Source organism: Phocoena sinus, chromosome 2 (assembly GCF_008692025.1).
Source record: "Phocoena sinus isolate mPhoSin1 chromosome 2, mPhoSin1.pri, whole genome shotgun sequence".
In the NCBI taxonomy this organism is placed as follows: Eukaryota; Metazoa; Chordata; class Mammalia; order Artiodactyla; family Phocoenidae; genus Phocoena; species Phocoena sinus.
Genome location: NC_045764.1, coordinates 127,924,781 through 127,938,103, shown reverse-complemented (window position 1 = coordinate 127,938,103; position 13,323 = coordinate 127,924,781). Strand labels below are relative to the sequence as shown.

Sequence of the window (13,323 nt, the reverse complement as noted above, 5' to 3'; positions counted from 1 at the left end):
CCAGTTCCAGAATCCCATTCTGAAGATCCACTGGCTAGAGTCACTTCTGGTACCACCTGTCTTAGCCTGTGTATCTCCCAGAAAGTAAAGTCTGAGACAAAGGATTTCTGTTCCAGGATCGCATCTAGGACACCACATTACATTTAGTTGTCATGTGTCCCTAGGCTTCCCTTGGCTGTGACACTTTCAGACTTTCCATGTTTTTGATGGCCGTGACACTTTTGAGGAGTACTCGTCAGGTATTTTGTAGGCTGCCCCCTATTGGAATTTGTCTGTTTTTCTTTTCATGGCTAGACTGGGGTTATGGGTTTTGGGAAGGAAGACTGAATCACATCAAGTGTACATACTGTCACTATTGATGTTGATCTTAATCACCTGGTTGAGAATCACCTGTTTGACTGTTTTCTCACTATAAAGTTACTCCTATTCGGCTTCTCCACACTGTACTCTTCTGGAAGAAAGTCACCATATGCAGCCCACACTTAAGGAGTGGGGAGTTAGGTTCTCCTCCTTGATGACAGAGTATTTACATAAATTATTTGGATTTCTCTTACATAGATTTATTTATTCTCTCCATTCATTCATTCATTCATTCAGTACTGACCTATGGATATTTGTGTCCCTTTGACATACCCCCATCGATGCAGGGTTTGTTTTTGTTTTTGTTTTAGCACTGTCCTTTCTGGCACTGCAAGATACCTCAGCCTCATCTTGGGTTTTCCCGCCCTGTATGGAATCATCCATTTTCTTTAAGGAGCCCTAGTTCCTTTTATTGGAGAATGGTATTAGGAACTAAGATCTGAACCCTAGGAGTAGTTGTTGCTACAGGATGTGGTTGTTTCTAGGCCCTCGCAGCTGAGGAAGCAAGGTAACGTATGTTTGCGTACTAACCTGTGTATATACACTTAGCTATAGTTATTCCTATTTGTATCTGTATCTGTCTTAAACTAAACATGACTTTATACTGGTGCCTCCAACTCTAGTCCATGCATAGATTGGATCAAGAGTTACACTAGCCTCCTCTCCTTGCTTAGATGTAAAGTCCCACGCTAACAGGGAGAACCTGGCTAATTCAGAATTGCTAATTCCTATTCAGAATTGCTAATTCCTATTCCCACGGGAAACAGCTTTATCAACAAGAGTATAATGCTTATGTGTAGTTCCTTTTGACTTCTGTCTTACACTGTCTACCCATTTCCAAAGTTACTTAGGTCAGCACTTCCTCCCCCAATCCTCTTCAGTGCGGTGGTTTCATTTGTAATACAGTTAGATTCTTTTGTCACATTCTGCATTCCCTAACCTCCTAAATGATTTTTTAAAATTTGCATACATTAAGGTTCACTCTTTGTGCTGTAAAGTTCTATGTGTTTTGACAAATGTGTAATGTCACATATCCACCATTGCAGTATCACACAGCATAGTTTCAGTGTCCTAAAAAGTCCTGTGTGTTTCATCTGTTCAACCCTCTCACATATCCTTTGAACCCCTGGCAACCACTGACCTTTTTACTGTCTCCGTAGTTTTGCCTTTTCCAGGGTGTCATAAAATTGAAATCATACAGTATTTAGTCTTTTTAGATGGGCTTCTTGCACCTAACAATATGCATTTGTTTCATACATGCCTTTTCATGCCTTAATAGCTCATTTATTTTTATCACTGAATAATATTCCATTTTATGGATGTAGCACAATTTACCTATAGGAACACAATTTGTTTGCTTCCAGTTTTTGGCAATTATAAACATTCGTGTTCAGGTTTTTGTGTGAATATAAGTTTTCAAATCATTTGGGTAAACACCTAGGAGTGGATGGCTGGACCTTATGGTGCAACTGTGTTCGGCTTTGTAAGGAAGTGCCAAAGTGTCTTCCAAAGTGACTGTCCCATTTTGCATTTCCACCACCAATGAATGAGAGTTCGTATTGTTCAGTATCATCACTAGCATTTGGTGTTGTCAGCTTTTTTTAGGATTTAGCCATTCTAATAAGGGTGTAATGGTATCCCACTGTTTTTGTAATTTGCAATTCCCTAATGAAAAAAGATGTTGATCATCTTTTCATATATTTATTTCCCATCTATTTATTTTCTTTGGTGAGGTGTTTGCTCAGATATTTTGCCAATGTTTTGGGGGTATATTATTTTTTTTAACATCTTTATTGGAGTATAATTGCTTTACAATGTTGTGTTAGTTTCTGCTTTATAACAAAGTGAATCAGTTATACATATACATATGTTCCCATATCTTTTCCCTCTTGCGTCTCCCTCCCTCCCACCCTCCCTATCCCACCCCTCTAGGTGGGCACAAAGCACCGAGCTGATCTCCCTGTGCCATGTGGCTGCTTCCCACTAGCTATCTATTTTACGTTTGGTAGTGTATATATGTCCATGCCACTCTCTCACTTTGTCACAGCTTACCCTTCCCCCTCCCCATATCCTCAAGTCCATGCTATAGTAGGTCTGTGTCTTTACTCCCGTCTTACCCCTAGGTTCTTCATGACCTTTTTTTTTCCTTAGATTCCATATATATGTGTTAGCATACGGTATTTGTTTTTCTCTTTCTGACTTACTTCACTCTGTATGACAGACTCTAGGTCCATCCACCTCACTACAAATAACTCAATTTCGTATCTTTTTATGACTAATATTCCATTGTATATATGTGCCACATCTTCTTTATCCATTCATCTCATGATGGACACTTAGGTTGCTTCCATCTTCTGGCTATTGTAAATAGAGCTGCAATGAACATTTTGGTACATGACTCTTTTTGAATTGTAGTTTTCTCAGGGTATATGCCCAGTAGTGGGATTGCTGGGTCATATGGTAGTTCTATTTGTAGTTTTTTTAAGGAACCTCCATACTATTTTCCATAGTGGCTGTATCAATTTACATTCCCACCAGCAGTGCAAGAGGGTCCCCTTTTCTCCACACCCTCTCCAGCATTTATTGTTTGTAGATTTTTTGATGATGGCCATTCTGACCGGTGTGAGATGATACCTCATTGTAGTTTTGATTTGCATTTCTCTAATGATTAATGATGTTGAGCATTCTTTCATGCATTTGTTGGCAATCTGTATATCTTCTTTGGAGAAATGTCTATTTAGGTCTTCTGCCCATTTCTGGATTGGGTTGTTTGTTTTTTTGTTATTGAGCTGCATGAGCTGCTTGTAAATTTTGGAGATTAATTCTTTGTCAGTTGCTTCATTTGGAAATATTTTCTCCCATTCTGAGGATTGTCTTTTGGTCTTGTTTATGGTTTCCTTTGTTGTGCAAAAGCTTTTAAGTTTCATTAGATCCCACTTGTTTATTTTTGTTTTTATTTCCATTTCTCTAGGAGATGGGTCAAAAAGGACCTTGCTGTGATTTATGTCATAGAGTGTTCTGCCTATATTTTCCTCTAAGAGTTTGATCATTTCTGGCCTAACATTTAGGTCTTTAATTCATTTTGAGCTTATTTTTGTGTATGGTGTTAGGGAGTGTTCTAATCTCATACTTTTACGTGCACCTGTCCAGTTTTCCCAGCACCACTTATTGAAGAGGCTGTCTTTTCTCCACTGTATATTCTTGCCTCATTTATCAAAGATAAGGTGACCATATGTGTGTGGGTTTATCTCTGGGCTTTCTATCCTGTTCCATTGATCTATATTTCTGTGTTTGTGCCAGTACCATACTGTCTTGATTACTGTAGCTTTTTAGTAGAGTCTGAAGTCCGGGAGCCTGATTCCTCCAGCTGTTTTTCTTTCTCAAGATTGCTTTGGCTACTCAGGGTCTTTTGTGTTTCCATACAAATTGTGAAATTTTTTGTTCTAGTTCTGTGAAAAATGCCAGTGGTAGTTTGATAGGGATTGCATTGAATCTGTAGATTGCTTGGGGTAGTAGAGTCATTTTCACAATGTTGATTCTTCCAATCCAAGAACATGGGATAGCTCTCCATCTATTTGTATCATCTTTAATTTCTTTCATCAGTGTCTTACAATTTTCTGCATACAGGTCTTTTGTCTCCTTAGGTAGGTATATTCCCAGATATTTTATTCTTTTTGTTGCAATGGTAAATGGGAGTGTTTTCTTAATTTCATTTTCATATTTTTTATCATTAGTGTATAGGAATGCCAGAGATTACTGTGCATTAATTTTGTGTCCTGCTACTTTAGCAAATTCATTGATTAGTTCTAGTAGTTTTCTGGTAGCATCTTGGGGATTCTCTATGTATAGTATCATGTCATCTGCAAACAGTGACAGCTTTATTTCTTTTTTCCGATTTGGATTTCTTTTATTTCTTTTTCTTCTCTGATTGCTGTGGCTAAAACTTCCAAAACTATGTTGAATAAGAGTGGTGAGAGTGGGCAACCTTGTCTTGTTCCTGATCTTAGTGGAAATGCTTTCAGTTTTTCACCATTGAGGACAATGTTGGCTATGGGTTTGTCATATATGGCCTTTATTATGTTGAGGAAAGTTCCCTCTATGCCTACTTTCTGCAGGGTTTTTATCATAAATGGGTGTTGAATTTTGTCAAAAACTTTCTCTGCGTTTATTGAGATGATCATATGGTTTCTCTCCTTAAGTTTGTTAATATGGTGTATCACGTTGATGGATTTGTGTATATTGAAGAATCCTTGCATTCCTGGAATAAACCCCACTTGATCATGGTGTATGATCCTTTTAATGTGCTGCTGGATTCTGTTTGCTAGTATGTTCTTTAGGATTTTTGCATCTATGTTCATCAGAGATATTGGCCTGTAGTTTTCTTTCTTTGTGACATCCTTGTCTGGTTTTGGTATCAGGGTGATGGTGGCCTTGTAGAATGAGTTGGGGAGTGTTCCTCCCTCTGCTATATTTTGGAAGAGTTTGAGAAGGATAGGTGATAGCTTTTCTCTAAATGTTTGATAGAATTCGCCTGTGAAGCCATCTGGTCCTGGGCTTTTGTTTGTTGGAAGATTTTTAATCACAGTTTCAATTTCAGTGCTTGTGATTGGTCTGTTCATATTTTCTGTTTCCTCCTGGTTCAGTCTTGGCAGGTTGTGCATTTCTAAGAATTTGTCCATTTCTTCCAGGTTGTCCATTTTATTGGCATATAGTTGCTTGTAGTAATCTCTCATGATCTTTTGTATTTCTGCAGTGTCAGTTGTTACTTCTCCTTTTTCATTTCTAATTCTATTGATTTGAGTCCTCTCCCTTTTTTTCTTGATGAGTCTGGCTAATGGTTTATCAATTTTGTTTATCCTTTCAAAGAACCAGCTTTTAGTTTTATTGATCTTTGCTCTCGTTTCCTTCATTTCTTTTTCATTTATTTCTGATCTGATTTTTATGATTTCTTTCCTTCTGCTAACTTTGGGGGTTTTTTGTTCTTCTTTCTCTAATTGCTTTAGGTGCAAGGTTAGGTTGTTTATTCGAGATGTTTCCTGTTTCTTAAGGTAGGATTGTATTGCTATAAACTTCCCTCTTAGAACTGCTTTTGCTGCATCCCATAGATTTTGAGTCGTTGTGTCTCCATTGTCATTTGTTTCTAGGTATTTTTTGATTTCCTCTTTGATTTCTTCAGTGATCACTTCGTTATTAAGTAGTGTATTGTTTAGCCTCCATGTGTTTGTATTTTTTACAGATCTTTTCCTGTAATTGATGTCTAGTCTCATAGTGTTGCGGTCGGAAAAGATACTTGATACAATTTCAATTTTCTTAAATTTACCAAGGCTTGATTTGTGACCCAAGATATGATCTATCCTGGAGAATGTTCCATGAGCACTTGAGAAAAATGTGTATTCTGTTGTTTTTGGATGGAATGTCCTATAAATATCAATTAAGTCCATCTTGTTTAATGTATCATTTAAAGCTTGTGTTTCCTTAGTTATTTTCATTTTGGATGATCTGTCCATTGGTGAAAGTGGGGTGTTAAAGTCCCCTACTGTGAATGTGTTACTGTCGATTTCCCCTTTTATGGCTGTTAGTATTTGCCTTATGTATTGAGGTGCTCCTATGTTGGGTGCATAAATATTTACAATTGTTATATCTTCTTCTTGGATCGATCCCTTGATCATTATGTAGTGTCCTTCTTTGTCTCTTCTAAAGTCTATTTTGTCTGATATGAGATTTGCTACTCAAGCTTTCTTTTGGTTTCCATTTGCGTGAAATACCTTTTTCCATCCCCTTACTTTCAGTCTGTATGTGTCTCTAGGTCTGAAGTGGGTCTCTTGTAGACAGCAAATATATGCGTCTTGTTTTTGTATCCATTCAGCCAATCTGTGTCTTTTGGTGGGAGCACTTAGTCCATTTACATTTAAGGTAATTATCTATATGTATGTTCCCATTCCCATTTCTTAACTGTTTTGGGTTCGTTATTGTAGGTCTTTTCCTTCTTTTGTGTTTCTTGTCTAGAGAAGTTCCTTTAGCAGTTGTTGTAGAGCTGGTTTGGTGGTGCTGAACTCTCTCAGCTTTTGCTTGTCTGTAAAGGTTTTAATTTCTTCATCAAATCTGAATGAGATCCTTGCTGGGTAGAGTAATCTTGGTTGTACGTTTTTCTCCTTCATCACTTTCAATATGTCCTGCCACTCCCTTCTGGCTTACAGAGTTTCTGCTGAAAGATCAGCTGTTAACCTTATGGGTATTCCCTTGTGTGTTATTTTTCCCTTGCTGCATATTAAAAATATGTTTTCTTTGTATTTAATTTTTGACAGTTTGATTAATATGTGTCTTGGCATATTTCTCCTTGGATTTATCCTGTATGGGACTCTCTGTGCTTCCTGGACTTGATTAACTATTTCCTTTCCCATATTAGGGAAGTTTTCAACTATAATCTCTTCAAACATTTTCTCAGTCCCTTTCTTTTTCTCTTCTTCTTCTGGAACCCCTATAATTCGAATGTTGGTGCGTTTAATGTTGTCCCAGAGGTCTCTGAGACTGTCCTCAGTTCTTTTCATTCTTTTTTCTTTATTCTGCTCTGCATTAGTTATTTCCACTATTTTATCTTCCAGGTCACTTATCCATTCTTCTGCCTCAGTTATTCTGCTATTGATCCCATCTAGAGTATTTTTCATTTCATTTATTGTATTGTTCATCATTGTTTGTTTCATCTTTAGTTCTTCTAGGTCCTTGTTAAATGTTTCTTGCATTTTGTCTATTCTATTTCCAAGATTTTTGGATCATCTTTACTATCATTATTCTGAATTCTTTTTCAGGTAGACTGCCTGTTTCCTCTTCATTTGTTAGGTCTGGTGGGTTTTTATCTTGCTCCTTCATCTTCTGTGTGTTTTTCTGTCTTTTCATTTTGCTTATCTTACTGTGTCTGGGGTCTCCTTTTTGCAGGCTGAAGGTTCGTAGTTCCCGTTGTTTTTGGTGTCTGTCCCCAGTGGCTAAGGTTGGTTCAGTGGGTTGTGTAGGCTTCCTGGTGGAGGGTACTAGTGCCTGTGTTCTGGTGGATGAGGCTGGATCTTGTCTTTCTGGTGGGCAGGTCCACGTCTGGTGGTGTGTTTTGGGGTGTCTGTGGACTTATTATGATTTTGGGCAGCCTCTCTGCTCATGGGTGGGGTTGTGTTCCTGTCTTGCTAGTTGTTTGGCATAGGGTGTCCAGCACTGTAGCTTGCTGGTCGTTGAGTGAAGCTGGGTGCTGGTGTTGAGATGGAGATCTCTGGGAGATTTTCGCCGTTTGATATTATGTGCAGCTGGGAGGCCTCTTGTGGACCAGTGTCCTGAAGTTGGCTCTCCCACCTCAGAGGCACAGCACTAACTCCTGGCCGCAGCACCAAGAGCCTTTCATCCACACGGCTGAGAAGAAAAGGGAGAAAAAGTAGAAAGAAAGAATTAGTAGAAGTAGAAAGAAAGAAAGAAAGGAGGGAGGGAGCGAGGGAGAGAGAAAGGAAAGAAGGAGGGAAGGAAGGAAAAAAAGAAAGAAGACAAAATAAAATAAAGTAAGATAAAATATAATAAAGTTATTAAAATAAAATAATTATTAAGAAAAAAAAAACAAAAAAACGGATGGATAGAACCCGGAACAAATGGTGGAAGCAAAGCTATACAGACAAAATCTCACACAGAAGCATACACATACACACTCAGAAAAAGAGGAAAAGAGGAAAAAATCATAAATCTTGCTCTCAAAGTCCACCTCCTCAAACTGGGATGATTCGTTGTCTAAAGGAGGGAAGGAAGGAAAGAAAGAACGAAGATAAAGTACAATAAAATAAGGTTATTAAAATAAAAAGTAATTATTAAGAAAAAAAAACCCAGGATGGATAGAACCCTCGGACAAATGGTGGAAGCAAAGCTATACAGACAAAATCTCACATAGAAGCATACACATACACATTCACAAAAAGAGGAAAAGGGGAAAAAATTATAGATCTTGCTCTCAAAGCCCAGCTCCTCAATTTGGGGTGATTCGTTGTCTATTCACGTATTCCACAGATGCAGGGTACATCAAGTTGATTGTGGAGTTTTAATCCGCTGCTTCTGAGGCTGCTGGGAGAGATTTCCCTTTCTCTTCTTTGTTCTCACATCTCCCAGGGGCTCCCCTTTGGATTTGGCCCCGCCTGTGCGTGTAGGTCGCCGGAGGGCATCTGTTCTTTGCTCAGACTGGATGGGGTTAAAGGAGCCGCCTGAGTCGGAGGCTGTGGCTCACTCAGGCCGGGGGGTGGGTAGGGAGGGTCATGGAGTGCAGGGCGAGCCTGCGGCAGCAGAGGCCGGGGTGACATTGCACCAGCCTGAGGCGCGCCGTGCGTTCTCCCGGGGGAGTTGTCCCTGGATCCTGGGACCCTGGCAGTGGCACGCTGCACAGGCTCCCCGGAAGGGGGGTGTGGATAGTGACCTGTGTTCGCACACAGGCTTCTTGGTGGCGGCAGCAGCGGCCTTAGCGTCTCATGTCTGTCTCTGGGGTCCGCACTTTTAGCCGCGGCTCGCGCCCGTCTCTGGAGCTCCTTTAAGCAGCATTCTTAATCCCCTCTCCTCGCGCACCAGGAAATAAAGAGGGAAGAAAAAGTCTCTTGCCTCTTTGGCAGGTCCAGACTTTTCCCCGGACTCCCTCCTGGCTAGCCGTGGCGCACTAACGCCCTGCAGGCTGTGTTCACACCGCCAAACCCAGTCCTCTTCCGGCGCTCCGACTGAAGCCCGAGCCTCAGCTCCCAGCCCCGCCTGCCCCGGCGGGTGAGCAGACAAGCCTCTCGGGCTGGTGAGTGCCGGTCGGCACCCATCCTCTGTGCGGGAATCTCTCCGCTTTGCCCACCGCATCCCTGTTGCTGTGCTCTCCTCCGCGTCTGCGAAGCTCCCCCCTTCCGCCACCCGCAGTCTCCGCCCGCGAAGAGGCTTCCTACTGTGTGGACACTTTTCCTTTTTCACAGCTCCCTCCCCCTGGTGCAGGACCTGTCCCTATCCTTTTGACTCTGTTTATTCTTTTTTCTTTTGCCCTACCCAGGTACGTGGGGGGCTTTCTTGCCTTTTGGGAGGTCTGAGGTCTTCTGCCAGCGTTCAGTAGGTGTTCTGTAGGAGTTGTTCCACGTGTATATCTATTTCTGGTGTATCTGTGGGGAGGAAGATGATCTCCGCGTCTTACTCTTCCGCCATCTTCTCAGAAGTCCTTAACCACTTTTAAATGTACATTTCAGTGGCATTAAGTGGCTTCACATTGGTATACAACCATCAGTTCAACCATCTTCAGAACTTTTGTCATCTTCCCAACATTATTTTATTTTTATCTAGCTAAACTTACCTATCTTTTATTTTCTTCTGGAACTCTTGTGTTGTTTTTAGGATGCTTTCTCCCCAAGCTATGGTCCTACAAAGTTCTCCTAAATTTTTTCTACTACTTATTTTATATTAAAACGTTTAATATATTTATGTTAAATGTTTGTAAATGTTTTAATATATGTAAAATTTATTCCTGTATATAGGGTGATGAGATATGGTTCTAATTTTCCTGATGAGTAGCCAGTTTTCCCAGAATCATTATTATTATTATTTTTTTTTTTTTTTTGCGGTACGCGGGCCTCTCACCGTTGTGGCCTCTCCCGCTGCGGAGCAGAGGCTCCGGACGCGCAGGCTCAGCGGCCATGGCTCACGGGCCCAGCTGCTCCGCGGCATGTGGGATCTTCCCGGACCAGGGCACGAACTCGTGTCCCCTGCACTGGCAGGCGGACTGTCAACCACTACGCCACCAGGGAAGCCCCCAGAATCATTATTAAATAAAGCACATTTTTCAACTATATTGAAGTACTACTACCTGTGTCATATGTTAATTTCCCTTACGTATCTGGATCTAATTCTAGACTCGGTACTGCTTCTGCTGGTTCATTTCTGTGTCTGTAGTCTTCTGGGCTGTTGATGATGATGATGATGATGACAATTACAGGTGCTTTATTGAAAATTTAACCATTTGGTAAAGCAAGTTGACCCAATTTTCTCCTTGATGATTTTACAACAGTTATAGTTCTATATGAACGTAAAAGCCATTTTATCTAGTTAAAAAGATCCTTTTTGTATTCTGATTGGAATTGCATTACATCCACATATTTTTCAGAAGAACTGACATTTTTATGATATGAATTCTTCACTGGTATCATTTTATCAGGACCATACTTGTACTTCCAAAGTCCTAAGTCCTTAAATGAGGTAAGGGTAAAATTTAGAGTTTTCTTTCTGAATCAAAACTGAAATTGGGTACTGCTGCTATTAACTCTTACATTGAGTTGCATGATTTAGTTGAGAGCATTCATCCGGGTGAGAAGGAAGAACAAGAGGAAATATGAAGAACCTTGATTCTTTCTTAGTTTAGACAAGCTCTAAACCTGGCTGGGTCTCAGTTTCTTGAGAGTGTTATAATATGCTGATCTGGGAATCCTTGGGAAGTACCCAGTATTAATTATTATAAAGGAGGGGGATATCCCTTTTCTCCATTCTGGGTGAATGTTAACTGATAAAAGATTCTTGCAAAGGGATCTGTGTAACTGAGACCAAGAGTCGAGTTCAAAAATTGTAAAGGCTTGTGAAAAACATTTTACCAAGACAGCTCTCAACTTCCTAAACTTTAATCCCTGTTCTTTTTTTATTTACCGCAAATTTTTGGCCAAAGAAGAATGTTTTTGAAAGGAAAACAAGATATGATCCTTGAGAAAATGGTCTGTTTTCCTCTAAAGCACAGACAGGATAAATATCCCCCCATGCTCTGCACGAAGAACAGAGACCAGAGAATCCTTAGCACTTGAGGGATAGGGGAGACCACAGATGCAATGGTCTGTACACTGGTCAATCCAGAAACGTGAGCGCTGAGGCATCCCTAGGGTAGAAGTCCCAAACCCAGTACCTACAGGGGCCAGGCAGGTGTGGGAGAAATGATTCACTCTCACAAACAAATATATTTTTTCTTATTTGTCTTAAAATATGCAGTTATTTCTATTGCTTGTATATTTTCCCACTTTTGATAGAGATATGGGCACATTAAATATGTCACTTTTAACTTTAAGAAAATTAATACTGGAAGAGTGATGATAAAGGGCAACTTTCACTTAGCCTTAGTGTCAGGGAGTGGTAGGGCGTGTTGGGTACTGTGATGAACTCACGTACCCAGCCTTATCCACCGTGGACAGCTGCTTCTCAGTCTCAACCCGCTGACGCCACAGACTGCAGGCCCAGGATTGCTAGATTGCCAGCGTTTTCAAGAGGATCTTGGTAACCAGGGTTTTAAAGTAACATTTCCTGATCTGAAGTGTTGGCAGCTGGGTCAAAAATCCTTCAAAATGCTAAGGCCAAACATTTGACCTTAGAGGATGTAGAAGCCGGAGCTTATCACAACGGATAGGTGGGCAGTGAGGACAAAGGGCCGATGACAGGGTGGAGGCGCTGCCCAAGAAGCATGTGTAGCCCTCTCAGCTCTGCGGTGGAAACCAAGCAGGGCTCAGGTTAAATTCAGTGGGTGAAAATAGCATTCTTTTTTTAATGTCAGAGAAAATGCTTCGCTTCGCAGTGTAATAGGAAACATCCATATTCAAAAAGCAGAGAAAATAAAAAGGAGACCAAAATAAAATAGGAGCGTCAAAGGCAGAAACTTTATATAAGAGACACTAAATCTGAGTCTGAGGCGGCCCAGGCTTCTAGATATAGAATAACTGAAGGATGGTGAGTGGCCTGGGAAGAGGCACTGACATCCTCCAGATTGAGCCAGCACAATTCAGAGTGCCGACGAATAAGACCAGGCCTGAGGCTTTGGTTTCATATACTCATAAACAGGAAGGAATTAGAATTAAAAGAGCCCTGAACTCCATCTTTTTTTTTTTTTTTCTCCATCTTTGTAGTACATATGGTAGTTTAGTCTGTTCTAGTAAGACTCCTATGTATAATAAGCATGTTGGGTAAGCCTGTGGACAGTCCATCATGTTGCTTGGTTCTTATCTAATTCCTCCCAATGCCCCTAAAGGAACCCATTCAAGGTTGAAGAAGAAACATCCAAACCTTCGTCAATGCAAACATTCACAATGTCGGAGCCTTGATCAAGACCTTCAGGCTACCAATTGCAGACTGGGTTCAGGACCAGAGGTGTCCCTCTGAGCTCTGCCCCTGAGGTCAGGGGAGTCAACAGAGAAGAGTACAGTTTGGGGATGCTAAATCTACCCCATCTGGCTCCTGATCTCACCACTGCACTGACGCTGCTTCTGGTGAGGTCACACGAACCCCTTTAGGACGCCCCCGCGGCGCCTCTCAGGCTTCCTCCCACTTGACTCTTCAGCAGCAGCATCACCGTGGACCACTTCCTCCTTCCACGATATCTCTGTAGTGTCACGTTCTGCTGTCTTCTCTCTTATCTTGGGGAACCTTCTTCCCTTTCCCCTCCTCTGCTTCCTCCTCATCTACCACATACCTGGGTGCTGGGGTTCCTTGGCCTCTTCCTTCTCACTCTTCTGGACAATCACTTCTAGCCATGGCTTTGCTTACACTCATGCTGACTCCCCGGCTTTTATCTTCAGTTCAAACTCCAGCCGACCTGACGACTGTATTGGTACCTCAGAGTCCCTGTCAACCCAGCGTGCCAGAACAGTAGTTCCTTCCCCCCAAAACCTGCTCCTCCTCTCAGTCATGGCACCACCATCCACCCCCATTATACAAACCTTTGGTCTTTCTTGATACCCTCTCCTGCATCCCTCACCTCCAGTCCATCACCACATCCGGACTATTCTAATAATAAAATCTATCTCCAAACAGTGCCTTTCTTGCCGTCTCCCCTGCCTCAGCACTGGTCCAAACTCTCAGCTATCAACAGGCTCTTCACTGGTCTCCTCTCACCATATTGCCTCCTCTGAGCCATTCTGTATCCTGCCACCATAGTGAGCTTTTAAAAACCCAAATGGTAAATTA

At 41.3% G+C, this 13,323-nt stretch overlaps 2 protein-coding genes across 5 annotated transcripts in view; both read left to right on the top strand.

Moving 5' to 3' along the window:
* CDKL1 (cyclin dependent kinase like 1) overlaps nt 1–13,323 on the top strand; it is a 70,898-nt gene that overhangs the window by 20,408 nt on the left and 37,167 nt on the right. The gene's annotated exons all lie outside the window — the stretch shown is intronic.
* LOC116748626 (translation initiation factor IF-2-like) overlaps nt 1–13,323 on the top strand; it is an 80,104-nt gene that overhangs the window by 36,408 nt on the left and 30,373 nt on the right. The gene's annotated exons all lie outside the window — the stretch shown is intronic.